Source organism: Balaenoptera ricei, chromosome 6 (assembly GCF_028023285.1).
Source record: "Balaenoptera ricei isolate mBalRic1 chromosome 6, mBalRic1.hap2, whole genome shotgun sequence".
Classification (NCBI taxonomy): domain Eukaryota; kingdom Metazoa; phylum Chordata; class Mammalia; order Artiodactyla; family Balaenopteridae; genus Balaenoptera; species Balaenoptera ricei.
In genome coordinates this window covers 111509642-111531552 of record NC_082644.1, presented here as the reverse complement: position 1 = coordinate 111531552, position 21911 = coordinate 111509642, and the positions used below count along the sequence as shown (strand labels likewise).

At 40.6% G+C, this 21911-nt stretch overlaps 1 protein-coding gene and 1 pseudogene across 8 annotated transcripts in view; both read left to right on the top strand.

Annotated features, from left to right (window-relative positions):
- DENND1A (DENN domain containing 1A) overlaps window positions 1-21911 on the top strand; it is a 534065-nt gene that overhangs the window by 360033 nt on the left and 152121 nt on the right. The window lies entirely within an intron of this gene.
- On the top strand, window positions 5516-6354 carry LOC132367963 (mitochondrial fission regulator 1-like; annotated as a pseudogene).

Below are 21911 nucleotides of genomic sequence, written 5' to 3'. Positions count from 1 at the left end.
AACCAAGAGAAAAATCAGTTAACAGAAACAAACTCAAAAATGACAGATATGATGGAATTAGCAGATGAGAACCTTAAGACAGACATTATAAAAGTTATAAGTATGCTCATGAATTTAAAGGAAGACTTGAACTAAATGAGGAGAGAAATGGAAGATATAAAAAGAATGAATGAAAGGGAATATCTAGAAGTGAAAGATATAATACCTGAAATGAAAATTTCACTGATAGGATTAAAAGGATATTAGACACTACAGCACAAATGATCAGTGAACTCGAAGACATAGCAATAAAAACTATCCATTATGAAGCATAGAAGGGAAAAAAACTGAAAAAAGGTTAACAGAACCTTGAGGACCCATAGCACAATACCAGGAGGACTAACATACATGTAATTAGAATCCTAGAAGGAGAGGAGGGCGGAGAGAGACAGAAAAAATACTTAATGAGATTATAGCCAATTTTTTTTTCAGTTTTGGTGAAAACAATAAACTCAGAGTTCCAGGAAGCTCAATGAACCTCAAGCATAATAGACCCAAACAAAACCACACAAAGGTGCATCATAATTACTCAAAACAAGTGATACAAAGAAAAGTTTCAAGTTAGCTAAAGAAGAAAGACACATTATGTAAAAGAAAAAAGTGATTACGGAAGACTTCTTGTAAGGAACAACATGAACCAGAAGATACTGGAATGAGATTTTTTTTTTTTTTTTAAAGTAAATCATCACCTTTTTTGACCAGGATTCTTTATTTATTTATTTATGGCTGTGTTGGGTCTTCGTTTCTGTGCGAGGGCTTTCTCTAGTTGCAGCAAGCGGGGGCCACTCTTCATCGCGGTGCGCGGGCCTCTCACTATCGCGGCCTCTCTTGTTGCGGAGCACAGGCTCCAGACGCGCAGGCTCAGTAGTTGTGGCTCACGGGCCCAGCTGCTCCGCGGCATGCGGGACCCTCCCAGACCAGGGCTCGAACCTGCGCCCCCCGCACCGGCAGGCAGACCCCCAACCACTGCGCCACCAGGGAAGCCCCTGGAATGAGATTTTTAAAGTAATGAAGGAAAATTTTCTTCAACCTCGAAATCTATATCCAGTGAAAATATCCTTCAAAAATAAAGGCAAAATTAAAATTTCTTCAGACAAATAAAAAGTGAAAGAAGTCATTGTCAACAGACCTGCACTGCAAGAAATGTTAAAGGACGTTCTTCACGTGGCAGAAAAATACCATAGAGAAACTTGGACAATAAGGGAGTGAAGAGTGCCAGGAGTAGTAAATATGTGGGTAAATGTAAGAGACTTCTTTTCTCATTTTTAATTTCTATAAAAGATAATTGAGAATTTAAAGTAAATAATATCAGTGTATTATGTGCTATACGTAGAAGTAAAATGTGTGACAATAGTAGGACAAAGGACAGGGGGAGAATGGAAGTATACTGTTTTAAGGTTCTTAAATTACATGTAAACTGGTATAATATTATTTGAAAGTAGACTATTAAGTTAAAAATGTTTATTGTAGGACTTCCCTCGTGTCACAGTGGTTAAGAATCCGCCTGCCAATAATGCAGGGGACACAGGTTCGAGCCCTGGTCCGGGAAGATCCCACATGCCACAGAGCAACTAAGCCTGTGTGCCACAACTACTGAGCCTGCACTCTAGAGCCTACGAGCCGCAACTACTGAGTCTGTGCGCCTAGAGCCTGTGCTCCGCAACAAGAGAAGCCACCACAATGAGAAGCCCGCACACTGCAACGAAGAGCAGCCCCCGCTCGACACAACTAGAGAAAGCCCATGCACAGCAATGAAGACCCAACGCAGCCAAAAATAAATAAATAAATTTTTTTAAAATGTATATTGTAAACCTTAGAAGAGCCGCTAAGGAAAAAAAATAAGACAGTGATATATAGCTAAGAAGCCAATATTGAAGATCCAAAAGATTTTGGAGGCGAGAAGGATAAAGGAACCAAACACAGATGGAACAAATAGAAAAATTAGCAAGATGATGGAGTTACCCAACTATAGTGAATATTACATTAAATGTACATGGTCTAAATACTCCACTTATTGGAGATTATTAAATTATATTTTAAAAGTAAGACCCAATTATATGCTGTCTACAAGAATTCCACTTTAAAGAGTCAGATGAAAAGTAAACGGGTAGAGAAGATATACCATACAAACACTAATGAAGAGAATTGGTAGGGGAGAAGAGACAAATCTTCCTTATAGAAGAATTTCAAATTAATATCTGTAGATATTGTCCTGTCTAGGAGAAGGAACTTAATCTCTGTGTCCGTACCACACACACACACACACACACACACACACACACACAGACACACACACACACCACACTTGAGTGTGGGCTGGACTTAGTGACTCACTTCCAAAACTAGTGTATATAAAGGGAAAAAGAGTAACTTTAGTGGAGAAATGGCAGAAACTACCTTAACCAAGTGATGTCATGTGAATATTGTTGTAAACTTGATATGATGTGATGAGGAGGATATGTCACCTTTGTGTTATTCTTTCCAGAAACCCAGTAAAATCACGACAGAACCTTCAGATAAACTCAAATTGAGGGACGTTCTATCAAATACCTGACCAGTACTTCTCAAAACTATCAAGGTCAGGGACTTCCCTCGCGGTCCAGTGGTTAAGACTCCGTGCTTCCACTGCAGGGGGCACGGATTCAATCCCTGGTCGGGGAGCTAAGATACCGCATGCCGCGCAGTGCAGCCAAAAAAATGGAAAAAAAAATTTTTTTTTTAATTTTTAAAGAAATCTATCAAGATCATAAAAAACATAGGAAAGACTGAGGAACTGTCACAGACCAGAGGGGACTAAGGAGACATGACAACTAAATGCAGTGTGGAATTCTGGATTGGATTCTAGGATAGAAAAGACACATTAATGGAAAAACTGGTGAAATCACAATGAAGTTTGGAGTTTAGTTAATAGTAATGTACCAATGTCAGTTTCTTAGTTTTGACAAATGCACCATGGTAATGTAAGATGTGGGAAACTGAAACTGCGTGAGGAGTATCTGGGCGCTCTCTCTACTATCTTTGCAACTTTTCTGTGAATCTAAGAATATTCCAAAATGTATATTTTTTGAAAAAGAGAAACAGAAAAAAGGAATTAAGGGAGTATTAGGAACAATTTGATGCCTATAATTTTGACAAATTGGATGAAATGAACAAATGCCTTGAAATACACAAATTACATAAAGTGACTGAAGAAGGAATAGAAAATTGAAAAATAGTACTGTTTCTATTAAAGAAATTTGAATTTGTAATTAAAACTTTCCCACAAAGAAAACTCCAGACCCAGATAGCTTCACTGATTAATTCTATCATGTATTTTAGGATATATCTTACACTAACTTTTTCAGAAAATAGAGAGGAAAGGAACACTTTCCACCTTATTTTAGGAGGTCAGCATTACCCTGACATGAAAGTCAAACAAAGAATTTACAAGAAAAAAAAAATATTGACCAATATACCTAATAAATATAGATGTAAAAACCTTTAACAAAATATTAGCAAATTGAATCCAGCAATATATAAAAAGGATAATACATCATGATCAAGTGTGTACAGATTGGTTAAATATTTGAAAATAAATCAGTGTAATTTACCATATCAACAGACTAAAAAAGGAAAACTATATCAAAACATAAGCCAAAAAAGTATTTTAGGAAAAATTCAACATCTGTCCTTGATAAAAGCTCTTTGCAAACCTAGGTATCCTCATAGTGATAAAAAGCATCTAGGAAGAACTTACAGCTAACATCATACTTCGTGGTGAAAGACTGAATGCTTTCCCCTTGAGAACGAGAACAAAAAAAGGATGTTTGCTCTTCCCATTTCTATTCAGCATTGTACTGGAGGTTCTAACCACTCAATAAGACAAGGAAAAGAAATAAAAGCCCAAAAGGTTAGAAAGAAGGAATAAAAATTGTCTTTATTCAGACAACATGATCATGTATATGGAAAATCCAAAGGGGGTCTCATAAACTAATTTAGCAAAGGTACAGGATAAGGTTAGTGTACAAAAATCAAATGTACTTCTATATACTAGTAATGAGCAATTGAAAAATGAAATATTTTAAAGTACCATTTTAAATAGCATACAAAACACGGAATACTTAGGAATACATTTAACAAAATATGTGCAAGATTTGTATACTGAAAGCTATAAAACATTTCTCAGAAAATAATTTAAAAGACCTAAACAAATGGAGAGATACTCCACTTTTTGGATTGGAAGACTCAATATTTTTAAGATGTTAATTTTTCCTAAATTGATCTATAGATTCAATATAATCCCAGCCCAAATTCCAGATGGCTTAAAAAAAAAAAAACAACTTGAGCTGATTCTAAAATGCACATGAATATGCGAAAGATCTAGAATAGCCAAAACAATGTTGAAAAAGAACAAAGTTGTAGGACTTATATTACCTACTTTTAAGACTTCCAATAAAGTTATAGTAAATGTAGATCAACATTGTAGGTAAACATAGAGTTCAACAGAACAGAATAAATAGTTCAGAATTAGGCCCACACATAAATGGTTAATTGATCTTCAACAAACATGCCAAAGTAATTCAATTGAGAAAAGATAGTTTTCTTCAACAAATGCTACTGGAAGAACTGGATATCTATATGGAAAAAAATGAGTGTTGACTTTTACCTCCTGCAAATATTAGCCCAAAATGGATTATAGACCTAAACTTAGAGGCAAAAACTATAAAATGAATAGAAGAAAAGATAGGAGAAAATCTTCATGAGCTTAAGGTAGGCAAAGTTTTCTTAGCTAAGACATAAAACACAGGGACTTCCCTGGTGGCGCAGTGGTTAAGAATCTGCCTGCCAATGCAGGGGGCATGGGTTCGAGCCCTGGTCCGGGAAGATCCCACATGCTGCGGAGCATCTAAGCCCATGCACCACACCTGCTGAGCCTGCGCTCTAGAGCCCTCGAGCCACAACTACTGAGCCCATGTGCCACAACTACTGAAGCTCGCGCGCCTAGAGCCTGTGCTCCACAACAAAAGAGGCCACCGCAATGAGAAGCCTGCGCACCGCAATGAGAAGCGTGCGCACCGCAGCAGAGAGTAGCCCCTACTCGCTGCAACTAGAGAAAGCCCGCGCACAGCAACCCAATGCAGCCAAAAAAAAAAAAAAGTCACCATTTTAAAAATTAAGGGGCAAGCCACAGACTGAGAGAAAATGTTCTTGATATTTATATCTGCAAAAGGACTTTTTCCCCAGAATATATAAAGAACCCTTAAACTGAATAATAAGACAGCAGCCCAATTAAAAAGTAGGCAAAAGACTTGAAGAGACACTCAACAATAAAAGATATTCAAATGGCCAATAAGGCTGTGGTAGGAGGGACCGTGAGGAAGATAAGTCTGGTGTTTCTTAAGATGGCCTGATATGAAGGCTTCACACCTCCTGCCACCCCAAGCCTCCAGAGCTGCCATGTGGCTGCCTTGTCCTTCAAGTGCAGGAGCCAGTTGAAATGTCAGGAATGGAGGCCAATATGACCATCCCAATCTGGCAAAACAAGCCGCATGGGGCTGCTCGAAGTGTAGTGAGAAGAATCGGGACCAACCTGCCCCTGAAGCCATGTCCCCGGGCATCCTTTGAGACCCTGCCCAACATCTCTGACCTGTGTCTGAGGGATGTACCCCCAGTCCCTACTCTGGCTGACATCGCCTGGATTGCTGCAGATGTACAGGAGACTTATGCCCTGGTCAGGAGCGATACACGCCCCCTGAGGCACACCTGGAAGCCCAGCCCTCTGATCGTCATTCAGCGCAATGCCTCAGTGCCCAAACTGCGTGGGTTGGAGGAGAGGCTTCTGGCCTTGAAGAAGCCAGCCCTGCCAGCCCTTAGCTGCACCAAAGAGCTACAGCATGAGCTGAGCCACCTGCGCAGCCAGATTGCTAAAATAGTGGCAGCTGATGCAGGAAGTTCAATGTCTCTTCTCCCTTACCTTGTTTTGGATCCTCATTCCACTCTACAACTTCCTTTGTCATTAGTGACATCACCGAGGAGACCAAGGTACAGGTCCCTGAGCTTCCATCAGTCCCCCTGCTTTGTTCTGCCAGCCCTGAATGTTGCAAACCAGAACACAAAGCTACCTGCCGCTCCTCTGAAGATGACTGCGTCTCTCTGTCCAAGGCCAGCAGCTTTGCAGATATGATGGGTACCCTAAAGGACTTCCACCGGGTGAAGCAGAGCCAAGACCTGAACTGGAATTTATTGAGGGAGGAAGACCCTGCTGTGCTTATCTCTGAGGTCCTAAGGAGGAAGTTTGCTCTGAAGGAAGAAGATGCCAGTAGAAAAGGAAACTGATAGCCCTCAGCTCTGCAAACTCAGTCTCAGGCTCCTGGAATTCCTTCAATAGCTGCCATCCTCACCGCAGATGCCTTCTGCCTCTCAATTAGAAATCTTCTGCAACAGTCTTGCCGAAAGCTAGAGCTTGGACCAAGAGAAGAGCTGCACTGTATGTTTTCCATGCTTCAAACCTTAGCAGAAGCTAAGGCCTGTTTTGAGCTGAGACACGTTACAGGTAATTGTGTAGGTTGGAATGTCCCAGTTTACAGGGTGAGATAGAAGTTTCTGGTTTTTCCTTGCCCCTGTGTGAAAATAGGTCCTAAATGAATGACTGACTTCACTGCACTAGACCCCATAACTGGTCTTACTGAACACTTCGTGCCCAGCTGTCACTTACTCTGAGTGGCTTCCTTGCAGCAGAGCAGGGCTGAGGGCAGGGGGCTGTGTTTATGTACACGTTCACAGAGCAGGGAAAATCTTATGTTGCTCCATCGTGAACTGACACCAGTGCCCAGCAATCACTCTCTCCCCGTTCCCTGTCCAACACCTACATGTAGAGGTCGGGCCACTGGACCAGCTGACACTTGGGCTGCTGGGAGGCCTGGGCTGTTTTTTTCTTAAATATATTTTGTAATACTGTACAACCAAATCTACCCTCCAAGGCCCTGGGGCCTCATTGGTTCCACTAATTGAAAGCTCTTTCTCTTCCACAAACTTTAGTTTAAGCCCAGTAGGAAAGAGAAATGGAGAGGGGAAAGAGAGTACCATCCTTCTTCCAGGCCCTTGACTGCTCCTTTGCATTGGGCCAAGGTTTTTACCTACCACACCGTGCATGACTCGGATGCCCTCAGGTCCGTTTTCTCTACGGTATGTATCCTGTGTGTGTTTAGGTTGAAGCACTACCTGACATTAAAGGAAGGATTTGGAGAGAAAAAAAAAAAATGGCCAATAAGCACAGGGAAAGATGCTCCATGAGGGTGTAAATTGATACCACAAGGAAGGTACTGCTAGATACCCACTGGTATGGCTAAAATAAAAAGACTGTGCATTTCTTATAAATGAGTATCTTAAACAAATGTTTACTATGTGACCAAGTAATTTCAGTCTTAGGTATGCACCCAAGAAGATGAAAACTTATGTACACACCAACACATGTACGTGAATGTTTTTAGCAGCTTTGTTCATAATTGCCAAAAACTGGAAACATTCCAGATGTCCTTCAACTGGTGAAGGACAGTGGTATGCCTGTAAAATGGAGTACTACTTGGCAATCAAAAGAAACTAAGTACTGATCTATCCAACAAAATGGATGACTCTCACATTATGCTAAGTGAAATAATCCATTTATTTGACATTTTGGAATAGGCCAAACTGTTGAGAGCGAAATCGGATGAGTGGTTGTCAGGAGCAGGGGGTGGGAGGAGCACTGACTATAAAGGGGTACAAGGGAAATTTGGGGGATGATGGAACTGTTCTGTATCTTGATTGTGGGGATGGTTACATGGCTATATGCATCTTTCAAAATTCATAAAACTAACCACCAAAAGTGGTAAATTTTACTGTATGTAAGTCATACCTGACTTAAAAAAATTTTTTTAAAGACTGACAATAACAAGTGCTAGGAAGGATGTGGAACAACTGATCTGAAACTTTCATCACTGGTAATGGGAGCATAAAACAGTACAACCACTTTGGAAAACAGTTTGGCAGTTTTCTCTGAAGTTTAATGTACACCAGCAATATAACCCAATAACCCCACTCCTAGGTATTTATCCAAGAGAAATGAAAATATATATCCAAACAGGTTTGTACATGAGTGTTTATAGCAGCTTTATTCGCAGTAAACAATACCTGGTAATAATAATCCTAATGTCCATCAGCTGATAGATGGATAAACAATGTTTTATCCCTACTTTTTACTACATGAGTCATTATACATTGTAACATACTCGTGATACACAAAACAACATGGATGAATCTTGAATATATTACACTGAGCAAAAAAAGTCAGACACATGAGAATGTACCATATGATTTCATGTATTTAAAATCTAAAAGAGAGAAAACTACTCTACAGTGGGTGAAAGCAGGCCAGTGATTGCCTCGGCCTGGGATGGAGAAGGCAGGAACTGATTGAAAAGGGCAGGAAGGAACATTTTGAGGTGAAGGAAATGTTCTATTTCTTGATTGTGGTGGTGGTTACACAGATGTATATATTTGTCAAAACTCATTGAACTGTACTTTTTAAATATATGCATTCTATTGTATATTAGTTTTGACTTGATAAAGCAAATTTTAAAAAGGAAGAGGACTTGGAAATTAATTTTAAAAAGGAAGTTCTAATATTGATTAGCTTTCAGAACAGCTCTGCTGATTTTCACATGATTTATGGACATGGGTTAAGGGGTAACTTTGGAGGCAGGGTGGCTCTGGCTTTCTACTAGTTACCTAGACAATCTAGTCTTAAATTTTGTAATCTTATCTCAGTTAGCTTTTTGTACCATTAAAAAAAAAAAAAGGGAGTTGGGAAGGTTAATACTGTTGTGCTTTGCTGGGTTCCATGAAACCTGCAAATGTATTGCTTTCACTGACAATATTGTATTGTTCTCTAGCTATGGATTTGGGGGAAGGAATATGGCAAGAATAATCCATCACTTATTGGTGTAAAGGCCTGTTTACATACTTCATTTTTTTTTAAATAAATTTATTTATTATTTATTTATTTTGGGCTGCATTGGGTCTTCGTTGCTGATGTTTATCTCAAGCCCATGTGGATGCTTTGAACAGAAACATAATGTCCCTCCCTCCGCAGCCATTTAACCAAGCACTCTTCATCTGTTTATCTCTTAAAATTTAAAGAACATCTCTTGTTCCTTCAGGAGTGTTAAGTATACACTGTTTAGCCAACGGGTAAGATTTGTAGGGCTTTTTAAAAGCTTGGCGAAAGAGAGCTCAGACGCTTCCAGGCTTCCAGTGAGGTGAACATACCACACCTCATCACTGATTTCCCAGAGCTCAGTTGGGGCCCTTTCTAATATTCTTTGGCCTGAAACTCACAGGTTTTTGTGTATGCACATGTATGCGGAGACCTTTACCATCTGCTTACACTCTCCTTTCTTTTACTTCATGCTTTCTGTAACCTGACTGATGCTCTTCTAAACCAGGCTTTCTTATGTGGTGATGTATGTAACAGGACATTAAAATACATATTCCCTTTTGACTCAATAATTCTACTTTTAAGGTTTTTTTTCTGGCAAATACTTCTAAATGGAGAACGCCACCTAACCAAATAACATTGTTTATGTTAACTGAAGTTGGAAACAACCTTAATATCCAAAATTAAGGGGAGCGTTTAAGGTGATCTATTCCACTGCTATTCAATGGACTGTACCATACAGTCACTAAAAATGATGGTTATGAAGAATGTGGGCAACACAGGAAATGCTAAGGATACAATTCAGTGGAAAAAGCAGAATATTGAATGATACATCTACCATGACCATAATTAAGGAAAACAGCCAGATACTCAGAAGTAAGATTTTTAAAAGAACTTCCAAATTATCAACAGTGGTATATTAGGATAGTAAAGTTATGAGTTAACATTTTTTTCTCTCATTTTCTAAATTTTCTATGATATGATTATTACTAGTTTTATGATGGAAAAATCATCTTTCCTCCTCTCTCCTGAAACACTTGAATCTTGCCTGTTGGCTTTATGGTTTGTATGTCTTCAGGACTGTAGTTTCTCTTTCTTCTCCATATTCTTTGGATAAAAAGATCACAAATGACTTAATGATGTGTTTTAAATCACTTAAACTTCTTGTTCTTCCTTGGTGGAATTTTTGAGGGATATCCAAGAGGTTTCTAAGCATGTGAAGAGAGAGAAACCATCTTGAGCGGTCTTCATTGGTGTGAGAAGGGGGAGAAGGCAACGGGAGAAAGATACTGTTTACAGAGCACCTACAGTGCCCCAGGCCAGAGTAGTTTCCAGTCCTTCTATGCTGCATCCAAGCTTCTTCACAAGCTGGACGCTGACCCCAGGCAACCTCTCAGCCTCATCTTGCATCACTTCACTACTCATACCCCGTTTCCCAGCCACTAGGAGAGTGATCCCATTCCCCAAGCCCTCATGCTCTGTCACATCTCTATGCTTCTTTCCATGCTATTCCCTCTGGTTAGGATACCGTTCCTTCTCTGCTTGGCTAAACCTATTTGCTCTATAGGGCACTCCTCAAATGTCACTTCTGTGATGCTTCCACAGCTTGGCACTGGGATTTCATAACATTTTTCCCATACCTCTTTTATACCACGTACCGTATCATAACTCTTTCCCCTCCTAAGCATTTGGGCTCTACATGGTTGTGAACACAGCCCTAGCACAATGCATGGCTCACAGGGGCATTCAATGAATGTTTGTGGAATGAGTGAATGAATGAAAGAGTGAGCAAAATATGCAATCTGCTTTGAACTCTAGATCTTGGAAAACTCATTTATTCAATATTTGGCTCTTCACTTTGTACAGGTATCTGGAAAAGCAAAGATCTGCAAAGATCAGAGTTCCCTTTTTAAAAGAGACAGGAGAAATTCACTGTACATTACAGCTACAATTTACTGGGTAAATTGAGTGCCAAGCATTTTGACTCTTTGGTCATGATTACTAAATGCCATTGGGATTTTACTTTACACCCTAAAAATGGATTTCTTCAAATTGCAAGTAGTTACCCATTAGTGAAACCATAAAATCAACTTAGTGGGTCACAGCAAGCATTTTTTTAAATGGAGTTGAACAAGGAATATCAGAGTATATCTCAAATAATATGGGTAAGCATCAATTCATGAAACTCTTAAATATACATAATATACATATAATACTGGTTTACAAAGTATAATACATTCATTACTCTGCAACACAGTAAAAAAAAAAAGAGGAAAACCCATTGATATTATTGTGACCATTTTAATCATTAAAACTCATACCTTTTAATGTGTGAACTACCATTTCATTGTATGGATATATACCATAATATATTTGACCTGATAATTTCAAGTTTTGCATTCTTTTTTAAATTTATTTATTTATTTATTTGTTTTTGGCTGTGTTGGGTCTTCGTTGCTTCTCACAGGCTTTCTCTAGTTGCAGCGAGCGGGCGCTACTCTTTGTTGCGGTGTACGGGCTTCTCATTGCGGTGGCTTCTCTTGTTGCGGAGCACGGCTCTAGGCACGTGGACTTCAGTAGTTGTGGCTCGTGGGCTCCAGAGCGCAGGCTCAGTAGTTGTGGCGCACGGGCTTAGTTGCTCTGCGGCATGTGGGATCTTCCCAGACCAGGGCTTGAACCCATGTCCCCTGCATTCGCAGGGAGATTCTTAACCACTGAGCCACCAGAGAAGTCCCCCAAGTTTTGTATTCTTTTAAACAACAGTATGATGGACATATATGTAGCTAAATCCCTATATCATTTACTTGAATTCCATGAATTGCTAGAAGTAGAATTTCTGAATCATATAAAAATTTATATAAAAATTTAAGGCTTTTGATACATGCTTTTTAATACCACCACCTCTGCCAAAAGATTATACCAGTTTTCACTTTTATCAGTAACATGAAAGTTAGCACCTACTTTTGAAAAATTGTTTAAAATTCATATAATTTTTTTTTGGTGGAAACTATATGCATGTGTAGCTATCCCAGTCACCTGTGTGAGGCCCAGCAGTCATTTGGACCCTGTACTTCTCTTCTGTGCTGTGAAACTGGGAAATGGACAGTGGCTTCCTAATTACATTCCTGTCTTCAGTCTCTTCTAACTCCAATCAGTTTTCTGGTCTTTCTAGAGTAAAGTCTTCCTTGACCCTCCCTCAGTAGTTGATTGCTCTATCCTTTGTATTCTCAAAGCACATGACACATCCTTCTGTTACAGCGCTCGTCATGTTATATCGGAATTATTTTTGTCTTCTTGTGTCCTCTCTTCCAACCCCTCTAGGGTAGGGACTAAAAACTCTTCCTTCTTTATGTTTATATCTGCCCCAGAGTTAAATATATAGCATGTACTCAGTAAATTTTCACTGAGTGAATGACAGCATCTTGTTTAATTGCGACCTCAGGACTGGTTCAAATCACATTAAAATTGGGCTATACCATGTAGCTGACTGTCTGTGGGAGTCCAAAGGCAAAACTGGTTCGGGAGGGCCCAGATTCAAGTAAGCCCGGAGCCTGCTTGTGCCTGTCCTCTGGAGTACCCCCGCTTAGCATGCTGGTTGGAGAGAGAGCAGTCTGCTCAGAGATGGCCTTGCTTTGTTAGGCCATTGCTAACAGCTTTGTTGGCTGGACCTTCTCTATGCCATGTTTTTTCCAAGGCCCGGAAACCTCAGACTCTAGAGATGCTGCTCCAGGGCCTCCTAGGTGCTGGTGTGCCATCCTACCTTGTGAGTCAACAATGCATTTAATCCCAGAAGCAAGGGACCAGACATCACAGGCTGTCTGGCTTAGTAGTCTGGCCCGGGAAATGTCTGAGCTAATAGTAAACCTTGCAAAAAACCCATTCTTAAAATCCCAATAGGAAGAAAAATGCCGAGTGGGGAGATGGGCGGACTCTGATTGTCTTGAGTATCTTATGTAACTCTTTATGTGTATAGGCCTTGTAGACTTAGTACCCTTGTGGAATTGATCCTTCTGCCACGTTAAAACATATATTGTTAGTATTCTCTAATAGAATGTTTATTCATTCAACAGGTATTTCCTATGGGGAAATGTTGGTCAAAGGTTACAAACTATAACATGAATAAGTTCCAAGGATCTAATGTACATTATGGTGACTGTAGTTAGTAATACTCTATTGCATACTTGAAATTTGCTAAGAGAGTAGATCTTAAATGTCCTTATCACATACAAAGAAAAAGTAACTGTGAAGTGATGAATATGTTAATTAACTTAATTGTGATGATTATTTCAGAATATATACATTTATCAAATCATCACCTTGTGCACTTCAAATATGTATAATTTTATTTGTCAGTTAGACCTCAGTAAAGCCAGAAAAGACAAAAGAAACCAAAACAGGCATTCCCTGAGCACCTACTATGTGTCAGGCTTTGTATTGGGTATAATGGATGCAGAGATGATTAAGACATGCACCTTATACCCAGTGAGGTCACTGGCTGGTTAGTAGAAGAGGTAACAGAAGGCTGGGCTGCCAGTATTGCCCCCACTTCTCCAATCACAGACCATTCTCTATTGCTGTAAATGAAGGCATAATCTGGAACATGAATGTCACTCTTCAACTTAAAACCCTTTAATGGTTCCTCATTTTCCTCTGGGTAAAATTCAAGCTCCGTAATATGGCCTTTTATAATCTAGTTTCTGCCTGCCTCTCCTGGCACATATCTTGCCGCTCTCCTACCCACTTATACCAGCAGCTTTGTTTCTATCCACAGGAACCATTCAGAGTGTCCCAAAGGGCAGACGCTTCTGATTCAGAGTGTCCCAAAAGGGCAAATCAATAGCCAGTTCAGGATTGGAGATTATTTATCCGGCCAAAGTTTTCTGGATGTGTGCTCAGTGTGTTGGACCATAGGAACATGAAGATGTACAAGAAACAGTCACTGTTCCTGGAAAAGGAGAGATAAGCATACTGGGAGGCGGGAATGGAATACATTGAGGCTGGAGGTGTGAACAAAAGTATAATGTGTTTGGGCAGGGAATAATAGTTTAGTCCAGCTGGAGCACAGGGTGTGTGTTTGGGAGGGACAAAAGATGAGACCAAAGAAGTAGATGGGAAGGACCAGATGGGAAATGGTCTTCTGTCATAAAAACAAGTCTGGACTTCATATTTTGGGCAGTGGGTAATCAACTGAGGTAGTTAGGTCAGGTAATGACTAGACTAAGGGTGGAATGTTGGACCCAACCTCTTGTTGCTTCTCTGGTTCCTAGAATCTAGCCAAGCTCTCCCCACCCCAAATCTGATATTGGACTTGGGTCAGGGGACAGTTTGCTGAAGAGAATTCTTATCAGTATCACCTATCATCATTATCCAGTCATTCGTCCCTCATGCTTTAGGGGATTGTCTGTAGGTCTCTCTTCTGTGTTGGACCACTCTCCATGACAGTGTCCACTCCGTGACTTCTAAATTTCATGTAGGAAAGAAAGGATCATCGTGATCCAGTGGGCCTTGCCCTGAGTGTGTGTGTGTATGATTTGTCAACAATCGAGTATTTTATGGGAGTTTATGGGACTTAATTAAAGATGCTGGAGCAGGAGCGCTGTGGGACATCAGCAGAGACCTCAGCAATAAACCGCAACTCCAGGCTCTGGAATGCAGTAAATGTTTAAGAGACTTCCTTCCTTTCATTACTGAATTTTACTTTACTTTTATACCAGTAAAGAGTTGTGTTTTATTGGTTGAAATTTCTTGATTCCGTTTTCCCCAGGTCTGTTTAAAAGCTACGTTTTATCCTTGAGGATGTTTGGCTCGTGATGGGGGAAGTGCTGCCAGCGAATTCAATTAACTGGCAGAGCTCGCAGATATTAGACACGGAGTTCTTTTTTTCCTTCTTTTTCACAACTGCTACATAAACACAGCTGGGTTTAATATTTGTCGTAACAAAGATTTAACTTGAATCGTTTTACTCTGGGTAATTAATGCTTGGAACCTCGGCTACTTCTTCGTTCATTTGTGATCTGCATTTTTGACTCTGGCTATCTAGATAATGAAGTGTGCTCCTCTAGGTCTTTGCCCTGCCTTAAAACTGCTTAATATTTGGCCGTTCCCACTAGAGAGCAGATGCTTTTCTTTGCAAGAATTGAATTTCTGTCAGCTCTTTTATGCATCATGTGTTTGGAACTGTAAGTGGATCAAGTTGTTCATCACAGCAGGGACACTGTGAAACACATCTATTATACACACTTCCCACCACCCCCCTTCCTGTTTTGTTTTGTTTTTTTTTCTCCCCTGAGGAGGTGGAGATGCCCAGATCCCCTTGGGAGATATCTCACTCTGTGTGGATGTATCCATGTGATCCACCATGGATCCGGCCTGGCTACATCCCTAAGCATGGAAATCTATATCCATTCAGCCCAGGATTGTTGCTGAGACGAATCCTGCTTTTATCTTTGTAAACACCAAGCACTTCATTAACTCCCAAATACACATAAGTTTGGGTCACTAGATAAACCCACTAGGCTTAGCATAATGAGTGACATTTCAGTCATTGATGCCCCAGAAAATGTTAATTGTGAGCCCATTATTCTTTTTTATGCTAAAATAATGGCTTGGGTAGTTTTGGCTTTGGAGTTGGGTTAATGTGGAAGAATAGTCAGCATCTATTAGGCTCCTGCTGTGTGCCAGGTACTGTGTGAGAGGCTTTGAAAATCTTGACATTCAATCTACATAATAATCCTGAGGGGAAGGGGAAGTACTTTACCCCTTTTTTGTTAAATGAAGAGAAGAAAATAAGATGCCTAAAGACATCCAGCTAATAGCAAGCAGCTGAGTCAGAATCTGAACTCAGGGTTTGCTAGACATACATTCATTGGTTGATCAATGCATGGATTTATTATACATGTTCATTACATGCAGCCATTGCTCCATTTGGGTTGTCCCGTTCCACATCAAGTCTCAGGCCAGCTGATTGGCTTTTATGAACACCTTTGTATCCATCTAAATCTGAACTATTGGTGGTGATTGGAATCATTTATTTAGTTTTGCTTTTTCCATCAAGCTCAATGCAAATACAATCCAACTTCCCAAAGCAACCTACCATCTTCTTGCAGTTTTCATCTTGTGAATTTCAATCCCTAGATTCAGCTTTGAGCTGACAGCTGAGAATTCCAAATCTAAATAGTTTAGTTTGTCAACACAGCTTTGAAAAGCAGGAGTCTTGATGATGTTCCTACTGTGATATGCTCATCTTTTGGGCCTCAGATAATGCTAAAGGCAAAAGTGCATTCTGGTGCATTTTTCATCGATAGCATTCAATTTGCAGGAGTCATTATGGGACATTCACATGTCTGAGTGAAAGACCGCTGATCTGTAGGATTAATTATAGTTAAATGGAAAGGTGGCTTTTGCTCATGAAGAAAGTCAGTCTCTTGGTAAACATTTTTAGTTATGAATAACTTTAGTCTTCCTCCAAATACTTTTCATTAGAAGCAAGCATTAGTGTCCTGGTTCATTAGCAATAGAGTAACTGCTTTATTGTTGATCTGCAGTCCATTTTGTTGTTGAAAGATGTTGGTATTTTTTTTTTTTAATTGAAGTATATATTGTAAAAAAACATGCATTATAACTTTCCTTTTACAAGTGTGTATCTGTCTTTTCAAAGGTAACTTACATTTGTATTTTGTGCCTTGTGTTTGCAAGAGACTGGTTCTTGGTTTATTCATGTTGACAACTGAAAAGCCTTAGACCTAATTAAAAGAATTTCCACGAGCACCTTTACTGAACCATTTCATTACGCGGCACTGCACAGATTGCATTGTGAAACATGGTGTTAGTTTAAATCTGACCTTTAAACCTAAACTGCCAGAAGTAAGGGGGAGAAAACCCTTCTTTGAAAATACTCCATGGATACATACATACACAGGCATACGTGCATGAACATATATGGATAGAAATAATCTTTTTATTGAATGACCACCTAATATTATAAATACACATTTACTTTGAGCTCAAGTCTTGTAACCTTCTTTAGTGTTCAGCTGCATTAATTGTGTGTGTGTGTGTGTGTGTGTGTATGTGTGTGTGTGTGGTGTGTTAAAACTAAATTGTTTTTTAGGGAAAACAAAGACAATTTCACTTCGGGCAAAAAAAGAAAAATGTGTTTGGAGGAAGATGAGTATTACAAATAGATAGAAAAATGCAAAAATCTTTGCTCCTGTGTGTTTCCATTTACAATGCTGAGGTGCTGGGATTAACCAGGCAGGGAGGGGGCTGGAGTGCACTGTGAGTGCAAGACTCCTCCTGAGCTTTATTTGGCAGAGAGTAGAAATGGACCTTTTTGTTTTAAAATTGTACTTTTTTACTCCAAGAATGTCATCCTGAGGACTTGATAGTTTGTTCTCAGGATGCTCAACAAAGCCATTATAACATGTAGTGAAGTAGCCACTCACATAATGAAAATTGATCCTTTTGTCTGACAAAAAGCTGCTTAGAATTGTAATGCTCACCTCTTAACTTTGCGACTTAATACTTGGCCCAGAAGATGTCAGGAGAGACAGAGGGAGCAAAGACCTGGGCCCCTGGGGTCATAGCCAGCCCCAGCTTGGAGCTCCGCATAACCAGCACAGCCCCCACACCCCCATGGAGAACCAGGCACTTTGAGGGGATGCAGAAGAAGCAATTAAAGCCAACCGAGGTCAAGGTACAACCATGTTCTCGAGTAAGAAACAGAAAAGCGAGGAATGAAAGGAGGCAATAATGGAGATATATTAAGTTGTGGAAAAAAATAAACCAGTATCGTGGACAAATCTAATTTGCTGGTCTAAGAAATCCTGGCAGCAGTAAGAATTAATGGAATAGTGCAGACTTTGGAGTAAGACAGACTGGTGCTTGACTTTAGCCTCTGCCCCTTGCTGTACTATCTGTGTGAGATGGGGCTGAGGCTCACTTTTCTCATCTGTATAGTGGGGATAACTGTCCCTGCCTGGCCCACTTGTTCTGAAATTTTAATACAGTGCTGGGCATGAAAACACCTACCATGGCTTTTGGTATCTAGTAGAGTGCTTGATAAATACTAGTTCCTGTTCCTTTTTCCTGATGAATTCCTGGTTTTCTCAGAAACTATTACTGGGAAAGAGAGTGGGGTGAGATTGCCTTTACATATCAAGACTTTTTGCTTCAAATTTAGGCAAGAACTAACTAAGGCACAGAGAGATGCACCATGCCATTTCATTGCCCACGTGAAGGTAGCAGAGGAGCCAATATACACATGCCCCTGAGGATGGGAAAACAAGGCAATAGTTCCTCCTCCCCTCTCCAGACCCAGACATTCCCCAGGAGATCTTATAACAAAGCCTTGATGTCTAGTTTATTCAGGAAAGGAAGAATCAATTTGCCTTAGTCCTTAAGGGCTATTTTTTAAACGGGGAGAGAAAGTAATTCTATTGCCCCCCTTCCAGCTACTGCAGGTGTCTAATTTGCCAAAAAAAAAAAACTTTTAACTTCAGTTCTGACACTGAGCAGTTAATGCAAGCGGACCCCCTGCCCAGGCTGACTTGAGTCAGAGTTTGAGAAGAGCTATATCTCTACTTGCAGTGTTGTGCCAGCACTGAGGGTGGCCATGGTCCCTGCCTCCCTAGAACCTTCAGTCTAATGGAAGAGACAGACGTTAATGGACTGTCACATAATACATCATCACTTTGCTGTTTGTCTCTGAAGGAAAGGCACAGGGAGAGTATATGACAAGGGAACCTTGGCCTAATCTGAGGGGGTCAGACCGAGGCAGTGGTATTTGAGCTGAGATCTAAAGGATGAATAGTAGTTGATCTAGGGCCTTGGGTTGTCCAGTATGGTAGCTACTATCCACATGTGGCTATTTAAATTTAAATTGATTAAAATGAAATAAAATTCAGTTCCTCAGTCGAAGCAGCTACATTTCAAGTGCTCAATAGCAGCTACCACACTGGACAACACAGGTGACCGATTATCTGTGGAAAGGCCTGTTGCACGGTGCTGAATGCTAGGCAAGGGGGTGATGGTGGAGAGAGCACTCCAAACAGAGGAGTTAGCCTATCCAAAGGTCCTGGAGTATAATAGAGGCCAGGGCAACTGGAACCCAGTTGGTGTGGCCGAAGCCATGGAGGGGGTGCAGGAGCCTCGGATCTGAAAAAGGCTGGAGCCTTGCAGGCCAGGCTAGGACTGTCTTTATCCTCAGAGCAACAGGGAAGCTACTGAAAGATCTTAAGGTGCCAGCACTGATGGAAAGAGGTGGATAGGAGTGTCTCAGAGGTGGCTAGGTGAATAGCATGCCGTCCTTATTCTCCTCTCCCCCTACAAATTGCAACCAAGTGATGAAGAAACAATCTTATACTTGTTGAGTGGTATAAATTGCAAGGGTTATCTTCGTCGTAGCGGGAAGGAAGATATGTATGCTGCTGGTTATACAAAAAAAGCTAAATATGATGATGAATACAATGGGAGAGCCCCTTTTGAAGTAGTAATAAGCTAACTTGCGGCTGGTCTGGGGGAGCTTGACTGCAAGCCCTCGGGAGCTGGGCCCTGATCATATGCAGCTCTGTTCCCAGCAAATCTCCAGCATGGGGCCTGCAAAGATTAGGTCTCAACCAAAGTAACAGACTAATGTGCCCGGAGAAAGAGCTATTTGTTCTGACAGGGCATCACAGAAAGTCAGCAGCTTTTTAAAATTTTTTTAATAGAAGAGTTTTGTTAGAGAATGAGATAAAGAGTATCCCAGGCTTAGGGATAGTTTTGAGGCCTCTGAGATTGAGTAGAAGATAAAGTTGGAAACAGAGCTGGAGCCAAACTCATAGAAGGCCTTGAATATTGTGCTAAGGAACTTGGACTTTATATGTTAGCACCATGGAGTCACTGAAAATTTTAGAAGAAGGAAGTGATATGATTCAACCTCTCGTTTTAGAAAGATAATTCAAAGTGTGAAGGATGGATTAGACCAGGAAGAAAATAGAAGAAGGGCCACCAGTTGAAAGACTGGTGCAGTAGTCCAGGTACTAATTAAACAAAACACAAAGCCAGGCAGTTTTTTATGTCTGTTCTCCATTTACATCCATTATATTTTAATCCTCACAATGTATGTATGTTACAAATACCTCATTTTACAGCAAAGGAAACTGAAGCTCAGAAAGGTTAAGAAAGTAAGGAAGACTGATTTCTAATCTTAGACTTGGCTTTTGTGACTCAAGCTCTACACTCTACTGCCTGAGGAGTGCACGGGGATAGAGGAGCAAGTGAAGCCAAGAGACCCCAGAGGCAGAGCCTGCAGTGACCAGGGTAAACAGGAAGAGGGTGCGGGATGGGGTGGGGAACGCTGCTTATGTTACTGGACATGTGGCACGTGCAGTGTTGTGTAAGACTGGCCCCGTTGTCCACTTTAATTCACTCAGCGACCAGGGCTTCATTTTCCTTGCAATTTTGGTTGCATCTTAGTGATGACCTTCTGCAAAAGGGAAATGGATGAGTATCAATTTCTCCCCCCGTCCTTCCCAACTGAGACCATTTCTTCCAATGATCATTCACTGAAGAATGTGATCCTAGACTTTCCTCCAAGCACGGAGGCTCGGCCATTGGAAATGCCTTTTAAGATGTCAAAACACTCGCTCATCTGTTCTTTTATTTAGCAAAAAGTGCTGAATGATGACACTGGGCCAAGTACTGCTGGACCACTGCTGGCCCTTCTAGGAACTCACAGTCTAGCAGGAAAGGTAGTAGACACTACAATTCACTGACAACTCGCAGTCCAAGGGGGCCCAGGCAGGGCGTCATTAAGCCTGTCTTAGTGATCAGGGAAGGCTTCACAAAGGAGGGGGCATTTGGATTCCCTCTTTCCCTTAACCCAAGGCAATGTTTAATTTGACTATTAAAGAAAAATACCTCATTTAAATTCTTTATTATAAAAGTAACATGCTTTTTTATAAAGCATAATCAAAACAATCAGAAGTGCATAAAATAGAAAGTGAAAGCATCCCTACATGGTTAAAGTTTGATACGTGGCATTTTAGATTCTTACTACATATATGTAAACATCCATATATATAAATGATTTATATATATATATATATTTTTTTTAATGATTCATGTTATATACATTGCTCTGTAACTTGTGTTTTCTCCCCATTTGGGTGTAGTTTGTGGACATCTTTTCATGTTAGTTCACAGAGTACTGCCACTTTTTTTTTTTTTTTTTTTTAGCAACTATGCAATATTTCAAGGATGTGGTATAATTTACCTAATAGGCCCCCACTCATGGACACTTGGATGGTCTTTCAAAGGGTATATAGATGTTCACAAGTAGGACAGAAAGGGACAAGGGACAACTCCATCTGAGTTGTCAGCATGTGTTTGGGTTGGAGGGTAGTATATGCTCCTAGATAGCAATTCAGTGTCAGTCAAATACCCATTAAGGGGGGCCAAGGGAAGCGAAACCAGCTGAGGAAAGCGTCACAGACTACTCTGAGGAGTTGGGATGTTTTCCTGCAGGTGGTGATGGCCAAGGGTGGGGGCATTGAAGGATTTTGATAGAGATCAGATCCATATATTTCCAAGAATACTAGGACAGCTATGGGTGGATGGCATTGAAGGAAAACTAAAGACAGAGAGCCCATCTGATCTGGGAAACTACTCCACTGATCTGGGCCAGAGAAGATGGGCAGCACAGGGCCAAGGTCATGGGCACTGAGAGATTCAGGATATATTGGCAAGAGGGTGGTAAGATGTGGAGAATGGTTGTGGGAAGGGAAGGAGAAGAATGGAATCTAACATCTGAATCTAGCCTAGGAGACTGGCTGGATGATGCTGCGGTATCCAAGATGGGAAAAGAGGAGGAGGGAAGTTAAGATGCTGACAAGTTCAATTTTGTACTCTCTTCCCTTTGTTTTCTGTCTCCCTCCTG